At 46.4% G+C, this 18,346-nt stretch overlaps 1 protein-coding gene across 2 annotated transcripts in view; it reads left to right on the plus strand.

Moving 5' to 3' along the window:
• The window catches only part of PAPSS1 (3'-phosphoadenosine 5'-phosphosulfate synthase 1), a 366,081-nt gene that overhangs the window by 43,541 nt on the left and 304,194 nt on the right, over positions 1-18,346 (plus strand). The gene's annotated exons all lie outside the window — the stretch shown is intronic.

Consider the following 18,346-nt stretch of genomic DNA (forward strand, 5'->3'; position numbering starts at 1 on the left):
AGGGCTTATAGTCAAGCCTGGAGACATCACTTCACATAAATATCCTGAAGCTAAGGGCCATTTACACTGCTCTAAGCTTAGCAAGACCTCTGCTTCAAGGTCAGCCGGTGTTGATCCAGTCGGACAACATTACGGCAGTCACCCACGTAAACAGGCAGGGTGCCACAAGAAGCAGGAGGGCAATGGCAGAAGCTGCAAGGATTCTTCGCTGGGCGAAAAACCATGTGATAGCACTGTCAGCAGTTTTCATTCCGGGAGTGGACAACTGGGAAGCAGATTTCCTCAGCACGACCTCCACCCGGGAGAGTAGGGACTTCACCCAGAAGTCTTCCACATGATTATTAACCGTTGGGAAAAACTCGACAGGTATTGCGCCAGGTCAAGGGACCCTCAGGCAATAGCTGTAGATGGTCTGGTAACACCGTGGGTGTACCAATCAGTGTATGGGTTCCCTCCTCTGCCTCTCATACCCAAGGTACTGAGATTGATAAGATGGAGAGGAGTAAGCACTATATTAGTGGCTCCGGATTGGCCAAGAAGGACTTGGTAACCGGAACTTCAAGAGATGCTCACGGAGGATCCGTGGCCTCTACCTCTAAGAAGGGACCTGCTTCAGCGGGGACCTTGTCTGTTCCAAGACTTGCCGCGGCTGCGTTGACGGCATGGCGGTTGAACGCCGGATCCTGAAGGAAAAAGGCATTCCGGATGAAGTCATCCCTATCCTGATCAAGGCCGGGAAGGATGTAACCGCAAAATATTATCACCGCATTTGGCGAAAATCTGTTGCGTGGTGCGAGGCCAGTAAGGCTCGACGGAGGAAATTCAACTGGGTCGATTCCTACATTTCCTGAAAACAGGAGTATCTATGGGCCTGAAATTGGGGTCCATTAAGGTTCAAATTTCGGCTCTGTCGATTTTCTTCCAAAAAAGAACTAGCTTCAGTCCCTGAAGTTCAGACGTTTGTTAAAGGGGTACTGCATATACAGCCTCCTTTTGTGCCTTCAGTGGTACTTTGGAATCTCAAGGTGGTTTTTGGGTTCCAAAAGTCACATTGGTTTGACCCACTTAAATCTGTGGAGTTAAAATATCTCACAGAAAAAGTGGTCATGCTGTTGGCTCTGGCCTGGGCCAGGCGCGTGTCAGAATTGGTGGCTTTATCCTGTAAAAGCCCTTATCTGATTTTCCATTCGGACAGGGCGGAATTGAGGACTCGTCCTCAGGTTCTCCCTAAGGTGGTTTCAGTGTTCACCTGAACCAAACCTATTGTGGTGCCTGCGGCTACTAGGGACTTGGAGGACTCCAAGTTGCTAGACGTTGTCAGGACCCGGAAAATATATGTTTCCAGGACGGCTGGAGTCAGGAGATCTGACTCGCTGTTTATCCTGTATGCACCCAACTAGCTGGGTGCTCCTGCTTCTAAGCAGACTATTGCTCGTTGGATTTGTAGTACAATTCAGCTTGCACATTCTGTGGCAGGCCTGCCACAGCCAAAAAATCTGTAAATGCCCACTCCACAAGGAAGGTGGGCTCATCTTGGGCAGCTGCCCGAGGGGTCTCGGCTTTACAACTTTGCCGAGCAGTTACTTGGTCAGGAGCAAATACGTTTGTAAAATTCTACAAATTTGATACCCTGGCTGAGGAGGACCGGGAGTTCTCTCATTGGGTGCTGCAGAGTCATCCGCACTCTCCCGCCCGTTTGGGAGCTTTGGTATAATCCCCATGGTCCTTACGGAGTTCCCAGCATCCACTAGGACGTCAGAGAAAATAAGAATTTACTTACCGATAATTCTATTTCTCGTAGTCCGTAGTGGATGCTGGGCGCCCATCCCAAGTGCGGATTGTCTGCAATACTGGTACATAATTATTGTTACCAAAAAAATTCGGGTTATTGCTGTAGTGAGCCATCTTTTCTAGAGGCTCCTCTATTATCATGCTGTTAACTGGGTTCAGATCACAAGTTGTACAGTGTGATTGGTGTGGCTGGTATGAGTCTTACCCGGGATTCAAAATCCTTCCTTATTGTGTACGCTCGTCCGGGCACAGTATCCTAACTGAGGCTTGGAGGAGGGTCATAGGGGGAGGAGCCAGTGCACACCAGGTGATCCTGAAGCTTTCATTAGATGTGCCCAGTCTCCTGCGGAGCCGCTATTCCCCATGGTCCTTACGGAGTTCCCAGCATCCACTACGGACTACGAGAAATAGAATTATCGGTAAGTAAATTCTTATTATCAACTACCCTTTCTGTTAAGTCATTTTTCTTTAAATTTCCCCTGAACCTACCTCCCTCCAATTTCATTGCATGTCCTCAGTTTCTAATACTCTTTGAAGAATGTTTCCCCCCTGTACTTTTGTTAAAACCCTTGGTATATTTGAAAGTTTCTTTCATGTCCCCCCTTTCTCTTTTCTGCTCCAAACTGTTAGCTCTTTTTTCCGGGGAAGGTATGTATGTATGTATGTATGTATGTATATCTATCCATCTATCCATCTATCCATCTATCCCCAGATGAGGCCATACCAATGATCTACGCAGTGGCAATATTACTAGTTCTTCAGTCGAGCCAAATAATCTTCTTCAGTCCGCTTAATCCCAAAGTTATTAACTTTGTTAATAATGTCTTGTGGGATATCATCTTTGTTTTCATCACTAACTCTAACAAGAATGGGCCAGTTTTTCAGAAATGACTCCAAACAGTCTGCCATAGTATTTCAGTTTACGTCACTTGATAGTATATACTTGGTAGAATCTCCTCCTATACATCATCCATTATTCTCCCCAACTGAGCTAAAAAAAACAAAAAACACTGCCCCCACATACACGTATATCTCATTCTAAGCAAAAGTTGATTTTTTTTTTTTTTACTTTCTGATTTAAATAATGATTTAATCATTTGATTTAAATCATGCAACCCTGTTGTATCATTTTCAAGGAGGCATACTTTCACTTAAGTACCGTTTGCAGTGTCATCAATAAAGATATTAAAGAGCACTTGTCCAAGAACAGATCCCTGTGGTACTCCTCTGGTAACATTTCCCTCCTATGAATACACTCCATTTACTACAATTGTCTGTTTCCTATCCTGCATCCAGTTTCTTATCCATTTTAATGTTTCTCATACGTCCTAGAGGATGCTGGGGTCCGCTTCAGTACCATAGGGTATAGACGGTTCCGCAGGAGCCATGGGCACTTTAAGACTTTTTCAGAGTGTGAACTGGCTCCTCCCTCTATGCCCCTCCTCCAGACCTCAGTTTAGAAAATGTGCCCAGGCAGACTGGATGCACTCCAGGGGAGCTCTACTGAGTTTCTCTGAAAGACTTTGTTAGGTTTTTTATTTTCAGGGAGGACTGCTGGCAACAGTCTCCCTGCTTTGTGGGACTTAGGGGGCAGAAGTAGGAACCAACTTCCTGAATAGTTTCATGGCTCTGCTTCTGGCTGACAAGACACCATTAGCTCCTGAAGGGTACTGAACACTAGGTGCAGCTATGCGCTCACTCCCACAGCCCGCCGTCAGCCCCCCTTACAGAGCCAGAAGTCAGAAGACAGGTGAGTGTACAGAAGAGGATTTTCAGTCATCGTGACGGCTAAAAGGTACCGCGCAGCGGGCGGGAACGCTGCGCGCCATGCTACCCATCAACACAGGCACAGCAGGGTGCAGGGCGTGGTGGAACGCCAGGGCGGGCGCCCTGGGCAGCATGAACCTACTCAAAACTGGCTAACAAGGGGACATAAGATGCTGAGGCACAGTTCTACCCCCGCCAGTACAAAAAATTGTATTGAAAAGTCTGAGGGGAAACGTGCCATTATGGGGGCGGGGCTTCCTCCTCAGTCAGCCAGCACACTGCTCAGTGCTTTTTTTTTTCTCCTGGCAAGCTGGAGAAAAGAACGCTGGTCCTCCACCACTTATCAGGGTGCAAAACGGGGGGGGGGGGGGCACAGTATAAATTGGTGCTGTATGGTGAATTTGTCATTAAAAGCGCTACAGGTCTGTGGGCATTTTGTGTTACACAGGGATTGTATCACTAGCGCTGAGTTGTGAACTCATCGCTGAAATCCTTTCTGTGTCCTTCTGACAGATTTTACTGTGGGTCTGTCCCCTATAAGTCTCAGAGTGTCTGTGGTGTGGTTGTGCATGTGTGTGACATGTCTGAGGCAGGGGGCTCTTCCCCTGAGGGAGCCATTTTAGGGACACAGAGTTGTAATGTGGTGGCGCTGCCGGCACACCACGAACCTGAATTGGTGAAAGAATTACGTGATTGTGTGAATCATAAGAGATTGGATAAGTCTGAGTCTCATGCAGAAAACTGGAGAAAATCAGTGGAAGATGTGATTTTTCATAGTTCTGCCTTTTCATCCACAGGGGACCCCTCTGGGTCACATAAGTGGCCATTTGCACAAATAGTGCAAACTAATACCGACACGGACTCTGATTCCTGTGTCGATATTAGTGATTCCAGGGGAATAGATCCTAAATTGGCAAAAAGCATTCAATACATGATTGTTGCTATAAAGGAGGTCTTAGAACTTACGGAAGCCCCTCCTTTACCTCAGGAGAAGGCTTATTTTTATAAGGAAAATAAAATTAATGTAACTTTCCCTCCTTCTCACGAGCTAAATACTCTCTTTGAGGGAGTTTGGGCAAACCCTGAAAAGAAATTTCAGATACCCAAAAGAATTCAGTTTGCTTATCCTTTCCCGGCAGAGGACAGGAAAAGGTGGGAGTCACCCCCCGTTTTAGACAGTGCCTTGTCACGATTAACTAAAAAGGTGATTTTCCCTGCGCCTGGGACGGCTTCACTAAAGGAGCCGGCAGACCGCAAGTTGGAGACTACGTTAAAATCTATTTATGTGGCCAGTGGTACGCTACTCAGGCCCACCATTGCTTGTGTGTGGGTGAGTAGTGCTATCGAAAAATGGTCAGACAACTTGTCATCTGAAATTGACACGATAAATAGAGACGAGATACTCCTAACGTTAGGTCATATCAAAGACGCTGCTGCATACATGCTAGAAGCCATGAAAGATATTGGGCTCTTGGGTTCAAAAGCTGCTACCATGGCAGTCTCAGCTCGGAGGGCGTTGTGGATTTGCCAATGAAATGCTGATGCAGATTCCAAAAGAAATATGGAGGCTCTCCCGTATAAAGGTGAGGCCTTGTTTGGAGATGGGCTGGATGCCTTAGTCTCTGCGGCTACCGCTGGGAAGTCGACATTCTTGCCTTATGCTCTTGTGCCGGCGAAAAAGACACATCACTCTCAGATGCAGTCCCTTTCGGCCCAACAGATACAAAAAGGGTAAAGGTTCCCCCTTTCTTTGCAGGTAGAGGGAGGGGAAGAGGAAAAAAAAGTCCACAGCGTCCCCAGGATCACAGGAACAGAAATCAACCCCTGCTTCTGCCAAATCTGCAGCTTGATGCTGGGGCTCCCTTGCGGAAGTCCGCTCGGGTGGGAGCACGTCTGAAACTTTTCAGTCAGCTCTGGGTTCAATCTGGCCTTTACCCATGGGTCTTGCAAATAGTGTCCCATGGATACAAACTGGAGTTTCAAGACGTCCCGCCCCCCCCCCCCCCCCCATGCCGATATTTCAAATCGACCTTGCCAGCTTCTCTTCCGGACAGAGAAGTAGTAACAGCTGCAATTCAAAAATTATGTCAGGATCAAGTCATTGTCCTGGTGCCCTTGTCACAACAGGGAGAAGGCTTTTATTCAAGCCTCTTCGTAGTTCCGAAGCCGGACGGCTCGGTCAGACCATTTTTAAACCTGAAATCTCTGAATCTCTACCTGAAAAGGTTCAAGTTCAAGATGGAATCTCTGAGGGCAGTGATTTCCTGTCTGGAGGAAGGGGACTTCATGGTGTCAGTGGACATAAAAGATGCCTACTTACATGTTCCCATTTATCCTCCTCATCAAGCTTATCTGAGATTCGCAGTACAGGATTGCCATTACCAGTTACAGACGTTGCCGTTCGGACTCTCCACGGCACTGAGGGTATTCACCAAGGTGATGGCAGAGATGATCTTCCTTTGACAGCAAGGAGTCAATATCCCTTACCTCAGGCATGTCCAAACTGCGGCCCTCCAGCTGTTGAGAAACTACACATCCCAGCATGCCCTGACACAGCTTTAGCATTCACTGATAGCAAAACTGTGTTAGGGCATGCTGCGATATGTAGTTTCACAACAGCTGGAGGGCCGCAGTTTGGACATGCCTGCCTTACCTGGACGATCTCCTGATAAAAGCGAGATCCAGGGAACGGTTGGTGCAGAACATTCCACTCTCCCTGTCCATACTCCATCAACACTGTTGGATCATGAATTTTCCAAAGTCGCAGTTGGAACCGACGACAAAATTGTCCTTGCTGGGGATGATACTGGACACACAAGTACAGAGGGTATTTCTTCCAGTAGAAAAGGCTCTGGAAATCCAGAGAATGGTCAAACAAATTTTGAAACAAACAAGAGTGTCGATCCATCAATGCATTCGGTTGTTGGGAAAGATGGTAGCGGCCTTCGAGGCCATACAGTTTGACCGATTCCATGCCAGAGTATTCCAATGGGACCTGTTGGACAAGTGGTCCAGATCCCACCTACACATGTACCAGAAGATAATCCTGTCTTCCAGAGCCAGGATTTATTTCCTGTGGTGGCTACACAGTTCTCACCTACTAGAGGGACGCAGGTTCGGGATTCAGGACTGGGTCCTAGTAACCACGGATGCAAGTCTCCGAGGCTGGGGAGCAGTCACACAGGGAAAAAGCTTCCAAGGAAAATGGTCAAGTCAGGAAACCTGTCTTCACATAAATGTTCTGGAATTGAGAGCCATTTACAAGCGGTGCATCTTCTTCAAGATCAACCCGTGCAGATCCAGTCGGACAATGTAACAGCAGTCGCGTACATAAACTGTCAGGACGGAACAAAAAGCAGAGTGGCAACGGCAGAGATGACAAAGATCCTCCTCTGGGCAGAAAGACATGCAAAAGATCTGTCGGCAATTTTTATTCCGGGAGTGGACAACTGGGAAGCAGACTTCCTCAGCAGACACGTTCTCCATCCAGGAGAGTGGGGCCTCCACCAAGAAGTCTTCGGGGAGTTCCTCAAGTAGACATGATGGCATCTCGTCTCAACAAGAAGCTTCAGAGATATTGTTCCAGGTCGAGAGACCCTCAAGCAATAGCAGTGGATGCACTGGTGTCACAGTGGGTGTTTCGGTCGGTGTATGTCTTCCCTCCACTTCCACTAATACCAAAAGTTCTCAAGCTCCTAAGAAGAACAAGGGTTCGAGCGATCCTCATTGTCCCAGGCTGGCCAAGGAGGGCTTGGTATCCAGATCTTCAGGACTTGCTCATAGAAGATCCTCTGCCTCTTCGCGAGGACTTGCTGCAGCAGGGGCCGTGCGTGTATCAAGAATTACCGCGGCTACGTTTGACGGCATGGGTGTTGAGCACCGGATCCTAGCCCGAAAGGGTATTCCCAAAGAAGTCATCCCCACTCTTATTCAAAAACAATTGGCCTCCCTTCCAGAAGTTCAGACGTTCGTGAAAGGGGTGCTGCACATCCAACCTCCATTTGTGCCTCCGGTGGCACCATGGGACCTTAATGTGGTGTTGCAGTTCCTTCAATCGGATTGGTTTGAACCTCTACAGGAGATAGAATTGAAGTTTCTCACTTGGAAAGTGGTCATGCTATTGGCCTTGGCATCCGCAAAGCTGGTGTCTGAGTTGGGGACCTTGTCTCACAAGAGCCCTTACCTGATCTTCCATGAAGATAGGGCAGAGTTAAGAACTCGTTAGCATTTTCTTCTGAAGGTGGTTTCGTCTTTCCATATGAACCAATCTAATGTGTTCGTAGTTGATAATATGCTCATATGACTAATATATAACGTGACTGACTGCTAATGGGATTGCTGACTTTATATATGTTTGTCAGTGGTTTCTTCTGAGTCTCAATGCTGGTGCTTGGGTTGGGGTCAGATTGATATCATTTTTATACATGTAATGTGTTTTCAGTCACAGATTGTGTAGTATACGGTGAAAACTGATTATTTATCATGTCTAAGAGCGGCAAAGGTGACGAGGTAACACCAATACTCATAACATGTTTATCCTGCAAGGTGGGGTTATCAACTCAGCACTTGGCACATGATGGGTTATGTGCAAATTGTTTTGCGTTTCAGCAGATTGCAAGGCAGATCCCGGTTCAACGACAAATAGATTCACCTTGGGCTATGTTTGCACAAACCTTATCCAGTATAGCTGATAGGTTGTTCCCTACATGCAGCTCCCATCTTATGGTATAGCCCCTACAGCTTCTACAAATCAACAAGCTGATAAACCAAGGGTAAATATATAATCAAATTCACAGGCTACACAGGATGATACAACAGATGATGATTACTCCATATACTCTACTTCACCATATGAGGAACAAGTAGAAGGTTTCAGGTCAGAGGATATAGCTGAGTTAATTGGAGCAATGAAGGCTATTCTGTCTCTAGAGGATTCAGCAGAGCCTATAATAAAAACTAAAGCACCTGTGTTTAAACGTCCCAAAACAGTTAGGGTTGAGTTTCCAGGGTCAGAGGAGCTGACGGAAATTATGGAGGAAGTTTGGGCTACACCCAATAGGAAATATAGAATTTCCAAAGAAATGGGATTCCTATTACCCTTTTCCAACTGTGGACTGTTTAAAAAGAGTAGTGCCTCCTAAGGTAGATACGCACGTCATTCGACTAGTGCGAAAATCTATTTTTCCTTTACCATCAACATCATTAAATGATGTCACGGACAGAAGAGTGGATGGTTTTTTGAAAAACACATATTTTCTCTGTCGGACAGACATAAGGCCAGCTATGGCCTCAGCCTGGATGGCAAAAGTGGTAGTTGAATGGGCTGACGAACTGGAAAACTGGCTCTCGGAACCTACTAGGAAGCAGGAGTCCCATATAGCTCATATGAAACAAGCTGCGCTATTTTTAGAAGAGGCAGCAATGGATATGGGTACTATTGCATCCAAAGCGTCAACCTTAATGTTAGCTGCTCGCAGAGCAATTTGGCAACATTCATGGAAAGCTGGTTCAGAATCCAAAAAGGTTCTGGAAGCTTTGCCTTTTGTTGGGAACATTCTTTTGGTAAGGAATTGACAGATATTCTGGAGTCAGAAGCAGAATCCAAGAAGGTCAGGTTTCCTGCCAGTTATAACCCTAAGCCCAGGGGTTCGGGGTTTCGGCCATTTCGGTGGCAAGGTAAAACAAAAGGTAAAAATGAATCTAAGCAGACCCAGTATAATAAGCCTGGTAAAGCAAAGAAGCAATGGGCCACTAGAGGTCCAGCTTCCAAACCAGAACAGAAACCATCAGCCTTATGGTGCGGGCCTCCACCTGGGGGACTCCAAGGTAGGGGGCCGACTTCTTCAGTTTGCACACATATGGCAGCAGTCAACAGATTCCTGGGTGCAAGAAGTGGTATCTCTGGGTTATGTTTTCCCTTTCAGGAAGCAGCCTCCTTGAAGGTTTTTTTGCACCAGCCCGTCTCATACAGAGACGAAGGCCAGAGCCCTGCAAGAAGCAGTTCAGAATTTGCTCCAGTCCGGGGTAATTATTCCAATACCCCCGGAACAACGGGCAGGGGGGGGGGGGGGGTTTCTCCAACCTATTTTTAGTTCAGATGCCAAATGGATCATTCCGGCCAATTCTCAATCTCAAAATGTTGAACAAATACATTTGGGTCCCAAGGTTCCACATATCCACATGGAGACGTTACGCTCCATAGTTTTGGCCATGGAACCGGGGGATTACATGGGTATCCCTGGTTCTACAGGATACTTACCTGCATGTGCCTATAGCATTGTCCCATCAGTGTTACCTCAGGTTCGCTATCCTCCAGCAACATTTTCATTTCCAGGCCTTACCCTTTGGGTTAGCCACATCCCCCAGAGTATTTACCAAGATCATGGTGGTTATGGCAGCTTATCTCCGCAAGCAGGGGATAAGGATTTTTCCATACCTCGACGATCTTTTAATCCTGGCACAATCCCAGGAATTATTCTTGAGCCATCTTCAACAGACAATAACTTGGCTACAGAACCACGGATGACTCATAAATTGGGCAAAGTCATCTCTGATTCCGTCACAATGGATGATTCACTTGGGGGCTGTATTGGATTCAAGTCTGCAGAAAATATTTTTACCTCGGGAAAAGATATCCAAGGTACAGTTAATGACTCAGAAATTGTTGCACAATCAGACAATATCCATTCACGCAGCAATGCAAGTGATGGGGTTGACGGTGTCAACATTCGACATGGTGGAGTATGCACAATTCCACTCAAGACCTCTGCAGCATCTGATTCTGGACAGTTAGAATGGAGTACATCAGACAATAAAGAAACAGATGATGATACTTCCAGTAAAGGTAAAAAGGTCATTAGCCTGGTGGCTACAGACATCCATCTAGACAAGGGGAGACCCTTTTGGATATCAGATTGGGAAATCCTGACAACAGATGCCAGTCTACAGGGCTGGGGAGCAGTGTCCGGAAAATTATGGTTCCAGGGACAATGGACCACAGAAGAAAGTTGCCTGCCAATAAACCTGTTGGAACTCCGGGCCATATACATGGCACTGATTCGGGCAAAGGCCATTCTGCAAGGAAATCCAGTCAAGATCCGCTCGGAGAATGCAACGGCAGTAGCGTACCTCAACCATCAGGGAGGAACTCGCAGCCAAAAAGCAATGAAGGAGGTAAGTCACATACTAAAGTGGGCACAACTCCATCTCCCGGCATTATCCGCAGTGTTTGTTCCAGGAGTCCTAAACTGGGAAGCGGACTTTCTCAGTCAACACACTATTCGAGCAAGCAAATGGGCTCTACACCCAGAAGTATTTCAAACTCTAGTAGACAAGTTGGGGTTGCCAGAAATAGATCTCATGGCGTCCCGTCTGAACAACAAAGTTCCGACATACGGGTCAAGAACAAAAGTCCCCGGAGCGATCCTTGTGGATGCACTGTCAGTGAAATGGGACTTTTATCTGGCATATCTGTTTCCTCCAATCTCCCTGCTACCCAGGGTGGTGAGGAAAATAAAGCAAGCAAAGGGTGCCGTGATTCTAATAGCTCCGGCTTGGCCCAGAAGGCATTGGTACATAGATCTGCAGAGAATGTAGATGGATGCTCTAATTCTGCTCCCTCAACGTCCAGATCTATTGATGCAGGGTCCTTGTTATCACAAGCATCTGGATCGACTGTCTTTGACGGCGTGGCTGTTGAAACCTCTATCCTGAAGTCAAGAGGTTTTTCACAACGGGTAATTCAAACTATGCTCAGAGCAAGGAAACCCTCCTCAGCTCGCATTTATCACCAAATATGGCAAACCTATATTCATTGGTGCAGTGATAGAAGTATGGATCCAAAATCTTTCAGAGTATCCAGAATCTTAGATTTCCTTCAGGCAGGAATGGATAAGGGTTTGAAGGTGGCTTCCTTGAGAGTACAAGTATCAGCATTGACTGTTTGGTTCCAAAAGAAAATTGCCACTTTACAGGATGTGTGTACTTTTTTCCAGGAAATGCTGCGCATTCAACCACCTTTTGTTCCTCCAGCAGTACCTTGGGATTTAAGTCTGGTCCTCAAAGCCCTTCAAGGGGCTCCGTTTGAACCACTTAATAAAGTGGATCTTAAATGGTTGACAGCTAAAGTACGCTTTCTACTGACTATGGCATCAGCTAGAAGAGTATCAGATTTAGGAGCGCTGTCGTGTAAGTCTCTCTTCTGATTTTTATTTTTTATTTTTTATCCAGATAAAGCAGTTCTCAGAACTAAGTCTGGTTATCTTCCTAAGGTGGTCTCGAAGTTTCACCTTAACGAAGATATTGTAGTCCCGGCTTTTCAGGTATCTGGACTTTCTGCGGGAGAAGCGTCGCTGGACGTAGTCCGTGCATTAATAATCTACATGGATCGTACCAGTGCCATCAGAAAGATTCTCTCTTCATTCTCTACGGATTTCACAAGAGGGGATGGCCTGCTACTAAACAGACGCTAGCAAGATGGCTTCGAATAACGATTTCAGAAGCATATTCTCAAGCTGATCTCCCTGTTCCGGATAATGTCTCTGCTCACTCTACACGTAAGGTAGGTCCTTCATGGGCAGCACAACATGGTGCTTCAGCAGAACAGATATGTAAGGCAGCCACATGGTCTTCCATTAACACATTCAATGGATACTTTTGCCTCTCATGACGCTGAATTTGGGCGAAAGGTTCTCCTGTCTAATCAGGAGCGTCCCCACCACTAAAAATTGCTTTGGGAAGTCCCAATGTTATCCTGTGGATAACCTGTGGACCCTGCCAGAGAAATATATGTTATAGTAAGAACTTACCATTGATAACGGTATTTCTCCTATGTCCACAGGTTTCCACAGGGATCCCACCCTGACGCACCTGATTTGAGAATCTTTATACTCACTAACCTCTTCCCTCTTGTATGGAAGGGTGTGTATGTGTGTTCTTCTCGCCTGAATAGGGTTCTACATAATGCTCCTGCCTAAATGCTTTGGAATACAACTGATTTGACTGAGTCGGTGGGCGGGATTATATGGACGAGCCCGTTGCATCCTGGGAGGCCAGAAAGCTTGTGATTGTTTGGTGCCAATCTGCTGTCGCTCCATCATATCCCAATGTTATCCTGTGGATATAGGAGAAATACCGTTATCAACGGTAAGTTCTTACCATAACGTATATTTTTTATATACTAGTAGTACTGTGTTTACTTTACATTAGAACCAATGTAGTGTATTATATTATTTAAGGCTCATGGGGCCTTATTCAGTAGCCGTTGCTACTGAAATGCAATTGCATCTCCCTACTCAGGCCCGCACTGCACAATAGTAATATTGTGGTTTGTGGCTATACAGTATAATCTGATAATAAAAATGGTGTGGATCTTGATGAGCTTTAACACTCGTGTGCACGGACCGCCATGTTTTGGTTTTAATTCATGATCGTATTTTGGTTTTGGCAAAACCACCCTCGTATTTTGGTTCATATTCGTTTTTTTGGTTTTGTTCTAAATTTAAAAAACGATTGATACATTGATAAAAAAGTCACTTAAATCATGTAATTTTTTTTTTCAACCCAAAACCCAAAATTGGGATTTAAAATGGGCACTTTGATCAGAACAGAACGCCTTGGGAGATCCAGACTGGGTTTGGGTTCGATTCAGATACAGAAAGTTCAAGTAGATTCACATTTCTGGGGAACTGAACCACACATTTCTATTTAACACTGCATCCTTCATAGTTGAATTGTCATTGCAAGATAGTAGCATAACTGACATGTAGCTTCTGGTCACTGCATTCCATTCCACACACAGGAAGCCTCCGTGTCCGTAAAGATCAGAACAGCTCTGGACACTATAAGTACTGGACACTAAGGAACCACACTACCCACAACTCCCAGAAGAAGAAGAGTAATTGGTTGAAACGCAAGAGAGAGCGAGAGACCGCAGCAACAGACAAAACCATGTTCCGTGCACGGACCAACCCAGGAACACCGCAGCAGCGCAGCTGAAAGGAGAGATCGAGTCCCCGTGGCCGCCTAGGTAAATCTCCGTAGTGGAAAGGAATTGGTCGGGTTAGGCTGAACAAGCCAAACCGTACCAACTACTCTTCCCCGACTACACCCGTCCACACCTGGGTCCGAGTCTCATCGAGGCTCACGTGGTGTACACCCCCTTGGACGGCGGCCCCGGAGTGGAGGACGGCGAGTCCGGAGCGCAGAGGCACCCGGAGGCAGGTTAAACCAACTTAGTAAGACGCTGCAAGCACCAGGTACCTAAGTGAGTGAGCGGGACGCTGCCACTCACCCACGTTTGGCAGCACCACTGACTTTATTATATTCCGTGGAGACAATTTGCTTCATTTAACAGCATCTTGATTTAGTGTGCAGAGAGCAATATAGAGAGACAGCATCAAGTACCAAGCAATCCGGGACTGTTTATCACCATACACCTAAATTGTGTGTACTGTTCAATCAAAGTGATCACATTCCTCATCCTAATTCAAAGTACACAAGAATATACTTCCTCTAAAACATTTTTCATTCATTCTTCCCTTTTCTTCCTTTCTTCTTTCTTCCACCATTGTAGCTCATATCTCTGTTCCCTTTACATAATTCACCTTCATCGTGTACTTGTTCAATACTATATCCAAACTTTGTTTTCATATTTGATTATATTTACTGAGTAAAGTATACATTTATATTAATTTTGTATTATTCTCATTTGTAGCATTAGGCTGAACACAGCAGTGACACATGATTTTTTTTTTTGCTTATCTGCATAATATTACATCCAATACTTGGTTTATGATTATTTAGTAAAGTATACAATTTATGAATTTAGATCAGTTTTATTGGTAACAAGCACTCCAATCCTCACACACTAGGCTGAGCGCAGCACATCTTTTTTATTATAATTTGTCCACGTATAGGTTGGTTACCTATTTGTGCTGCAGCTAGCCAGGGTCTACCCTTGACTGCACAGTGCGCAGGTGCATTGCATTATTCATTGTATAACTGACTTGTAGTAATGTAATTAGGTGACAGGTCAGACTAAAATAAAATTCTTATTTCCCATATTTGAGTGGCAAGTTCTCTGTAACCCATAGTAATTCGTTAACAATTAGCTTTAATGTATTACATGCAAATAGCAGGATAGGAGTAGGGAAATACTTTATCCTAGAAATGTGTTAAGACTGCAAATCACTGGTATTTTGTCCATATGACCAATTTAGAAATGAAAACAACCAGTTTATCATTTACAATCTCGGTCTGTAGAACTGTAAAAATGGTAAGATGCTGTGCATCTGAAGTGTTTTCTAAAAGGAACTGATTTTTTTTTTTTTTTTTTTTTGGAAGCAGAGCAGTGTAGTGACACAGGTCACATGTTATAGAGAAAACACAGTAACTACTGTAACTGGGAACAGACCACAGTATGAAGTATTTACATATTCCTTTCATTAGAACTTGGGTATTTCTCTGACGTCCTAGTGGATGCTGGGACTCCGTCAGGACCATGGGGATTAGCGGCTCCGCAGGAGACAGGGCACAAAAATAAAAGCTTTAGGACTAGGTGGTGTGCACTGGCTCCTCCCCCTATGACCCTCCTCCAAGCCTCAGTTAGGTTTTTGTGCCCGTCCGAGCAGGGTGCAATCTAGGTGGCTCTCCTAAAGAGCTGCTTAGAAAAAGTTATTAGGTTTTTTATTTTCAGTGAGTCCTGCTGGCAACAGGCTCACTGCAACGAGGGACTTAGGGGAGAAGAAGTGAACTCACCTGCGTGCAGGATGGATTGGCTTCTTAGGCTACTGGACACCATTAGCTCCAGAGGGATCGAACACAGGCCCAGCCATGGAGTCCGGTCCCGGAGCCGCGCCGCCGACCCCCGTGCAGATGCCGAAAAGTGAAAAGGTCCAGAAACCGGCGGCAGAAGACTTTTCAGTCTTCATGAGGTAGCGCACAGCACTGCAGCTGTGCGCCATTGTTGTCAGCACACTTCACACCAGCGGTCACTGAGGGTGCAGGGCGCTGGGGGGGGGCGCCCTGGGCAGCAATGATAATACCTTGTTCTGGCTAAAAATACATCACATATAGCCCCTGGGGCTATATGGATGTATTTAACCCCTGCCAGGTCTCACAAACACCGGGAGAAGAACCCGCCGAAATAGGGGGCGGGGCCTATCTCCTCAGCACACGGCGCCATTTTCCTGCACAGCTCCGCTGCGAGGAAGGCTCCCAGGACTCTCCCCTGCACTGCACTACAGAAACAGGGTAAAAAAACAGAGAGGGGGGGCACTTTTTTGGCGATATTGATATATTAAGCTGCTATAAAGGAAACAACACTTCTGTAGGGTTGTTCCTATATATTTATAGCGCTTGGGTGTGTGCTGGCAAACTCTCCCTCTGTCTCCCCAAAGGGCTAGTGGGGTCCTGTCTTCGATAAGAGCATTCCCTGTGTGTCTGCTGTGTGTCGGTACGTGTGTGTCGACATGTATGAGGACGATGTTGGTGTGGAGGCGGAGCAATTGCCGGTAATGGTGATGTCACCCCCTAGGGAGTCGACACCGGAATGGATGGCTTTGTTTATGGAATTACGTGATAATGTCAGCACGTTACAAAAATCAGTTGACGACATGAGACGGCCGGCAAACCAGTTAGTACCTGTCCAGGCGTCTCAGACACCGTCAGGGGCTGTAAAACGCCCTTTACCTCAGTCGGTCGACACAGACCCAGACACGGACACCGAATCTAGTGTCGACGGTGAAGAAACAAACGTATTTTCCAGTAGGGCCACACGTTATATGATCACGGCAATGAAGGAGGCTTTGCATATCTCTGATACTGCAAGTACCACAAAAAGGGGTATTATGTGGGGTCAGAAAAAACTACCTGTAGTTTTTCCTGAATCAGAGGAATTGAATGAAGTGTGTGATGAAGCGTGGGTTAACCCCGATAGAAAACTGCTAATTTCAAAGAAATTATTGGCATTCTATCCTTTCCCGCCAGAGGTTAGGGCGCGCTGGGAAACACCCCCTAGGGTGGATAAGGCACTCACACGCTTATCAAAACAAGTGGCGTTACCGTCTCCTGAAACGGCCGCCCTCAAGGATCCAGCTGATAGGAGGCTGGAAACTACCCTGAAAAGTATATACACTCATACTGGTGTTATACTGCGACCAGCCATCGCCTCTGCATGGATGTGCAGTGCTGGGGTGGTTTGGTCGGATTCCCTGACTGAAAATATTGATACCCTGGATAGGGACAGTATTTTATTGACTATAGAGCAATTAAAGGATGCTTTTCTTTATATGCGAGATGCTCAGAGGGATATTTGCACTCTGGCATCGAGAGTAAGTACGATGTCCATATCTGCCAGAAGAAGTTTATGGACGCGACAGTGGTCAGGTGATGCGGATTCCAAACGGCATATGGAAGTATTGCCGTATAAAGGGGAGGAATTATTTGGGGTCGGTCTATCGGATTTGGTGGCCACGGCAACAACCGGGAAATCCACCTTTTTACCTCAGGTCCCCTCCCAACAGAAAAAGACACCGTCTTTTCAGTCGCAGTCCTTTCGTTCCTATAAGAACAAGCGGGCAAAAGGACAGTCATATCTGCCCCGAGGCAAAGGAAGGGGTAAGAGAGTGCACCAAGCAGCTCCCTCCCACGAGCAGAAGCCCTCCCCGGCTTCTGCAAAGCCCTCAGCATGACGTTGGGGCTTTACAAGCGGACTCAGGGGCGGTGGGGGGGTCGACTCAAGAATTTCAGCGCACAGTGGGCTCACTCACAGGTGGACCCCTGGATCCTGCAGGTAGTATCTCAGGGTTACAGGTTGGAATTCGAGAAGTCTCCCCCTCGCCGGTTCCTAAAGTCTGCTCTGCCAACGTCTCCCTCAGACAGGGCGACGGTATTGGAAGCCATTCACAAGCTGTATTCTCAGCAGGTGATAGTCAAGGTACCCCTCCTACAACAGGGAAAGGGGTATTATTCCACACTATTTGTGGTACCGAAGCCGGACGGCTCGGTAAGACCTATTCTAAATCTGAAATCTTTGAACCTGTACATACAAAAATTCAAGTTCAAGATGGAGTCACTCAGAGCAGTGATAGCGAATCTGGAAGAAGGGGACTTTATGGTGTCCCTGGACATCAAGGATGCTTACCTGCATGTCCCAATTTGCCCTTCACATCAAGGGTACCTCAGGTTCGTGGTGCAAAACTGTCATTATCAGTTTCAGACGCTGCCGTTTGGATTGTCCACGGCACCTCGGGTCTTTACCAAGGTAATGGCCGAAATGATGTTTCTTCTGCGAAGAAAAGGCGTATTAATTATCCCTTACTTGGACGATCTCCTGATAAGGGCAAGGTCCAGAGAACAGCTGGGGGACGTAGTAGCACTAACCCAAGTAGTGCTGCAACAGCACGGGTGGATTCTGAATTTTCCAAAATCTCAATTGACCCCGACGACACGTCTGCTGTTCCTGGGAATGATTCTGGACACGGTTCAGAAAAAGGTGTTTCTTCTGGAGGAGAAAGCCAGGGAGTTATCCGAACTTGTCAGGAACCTCCTAAAACCAGGAAAAGTGTCTGTGCATCAATGCACAAGAGTCCTGGGAAAAATGGTGGCTTCTTACGAAGCGATTCCATTCGGCAGATTCCACGCACGAACTTTTCAGTGGGATCTGCTGGACAAATGGTCCGGATCGCATCTGCAGATGCATCAGCGGATAACTTTGTCTCCACGGACAAGGGTGTCTCTTCTGTGGTGGTTGCAGAGTGCTCATCTGTTAGAGGGCCGCAGATTCGGC

This window comes from Pseudophryne corroboree, chromosome 1 (genome assembly GCF_028390025.1).
Source record: "Pseudophryne corroboree isolate aPseCor3 chromosome 1, aPseCor3.hap2, whole genome shotgun sequence".
NCBI lineage: Eukaryota > Metazoa > Chordata > Amphibia > Anura > Myobatrachidae > Pseudophryne > Pseudophryne corroboree.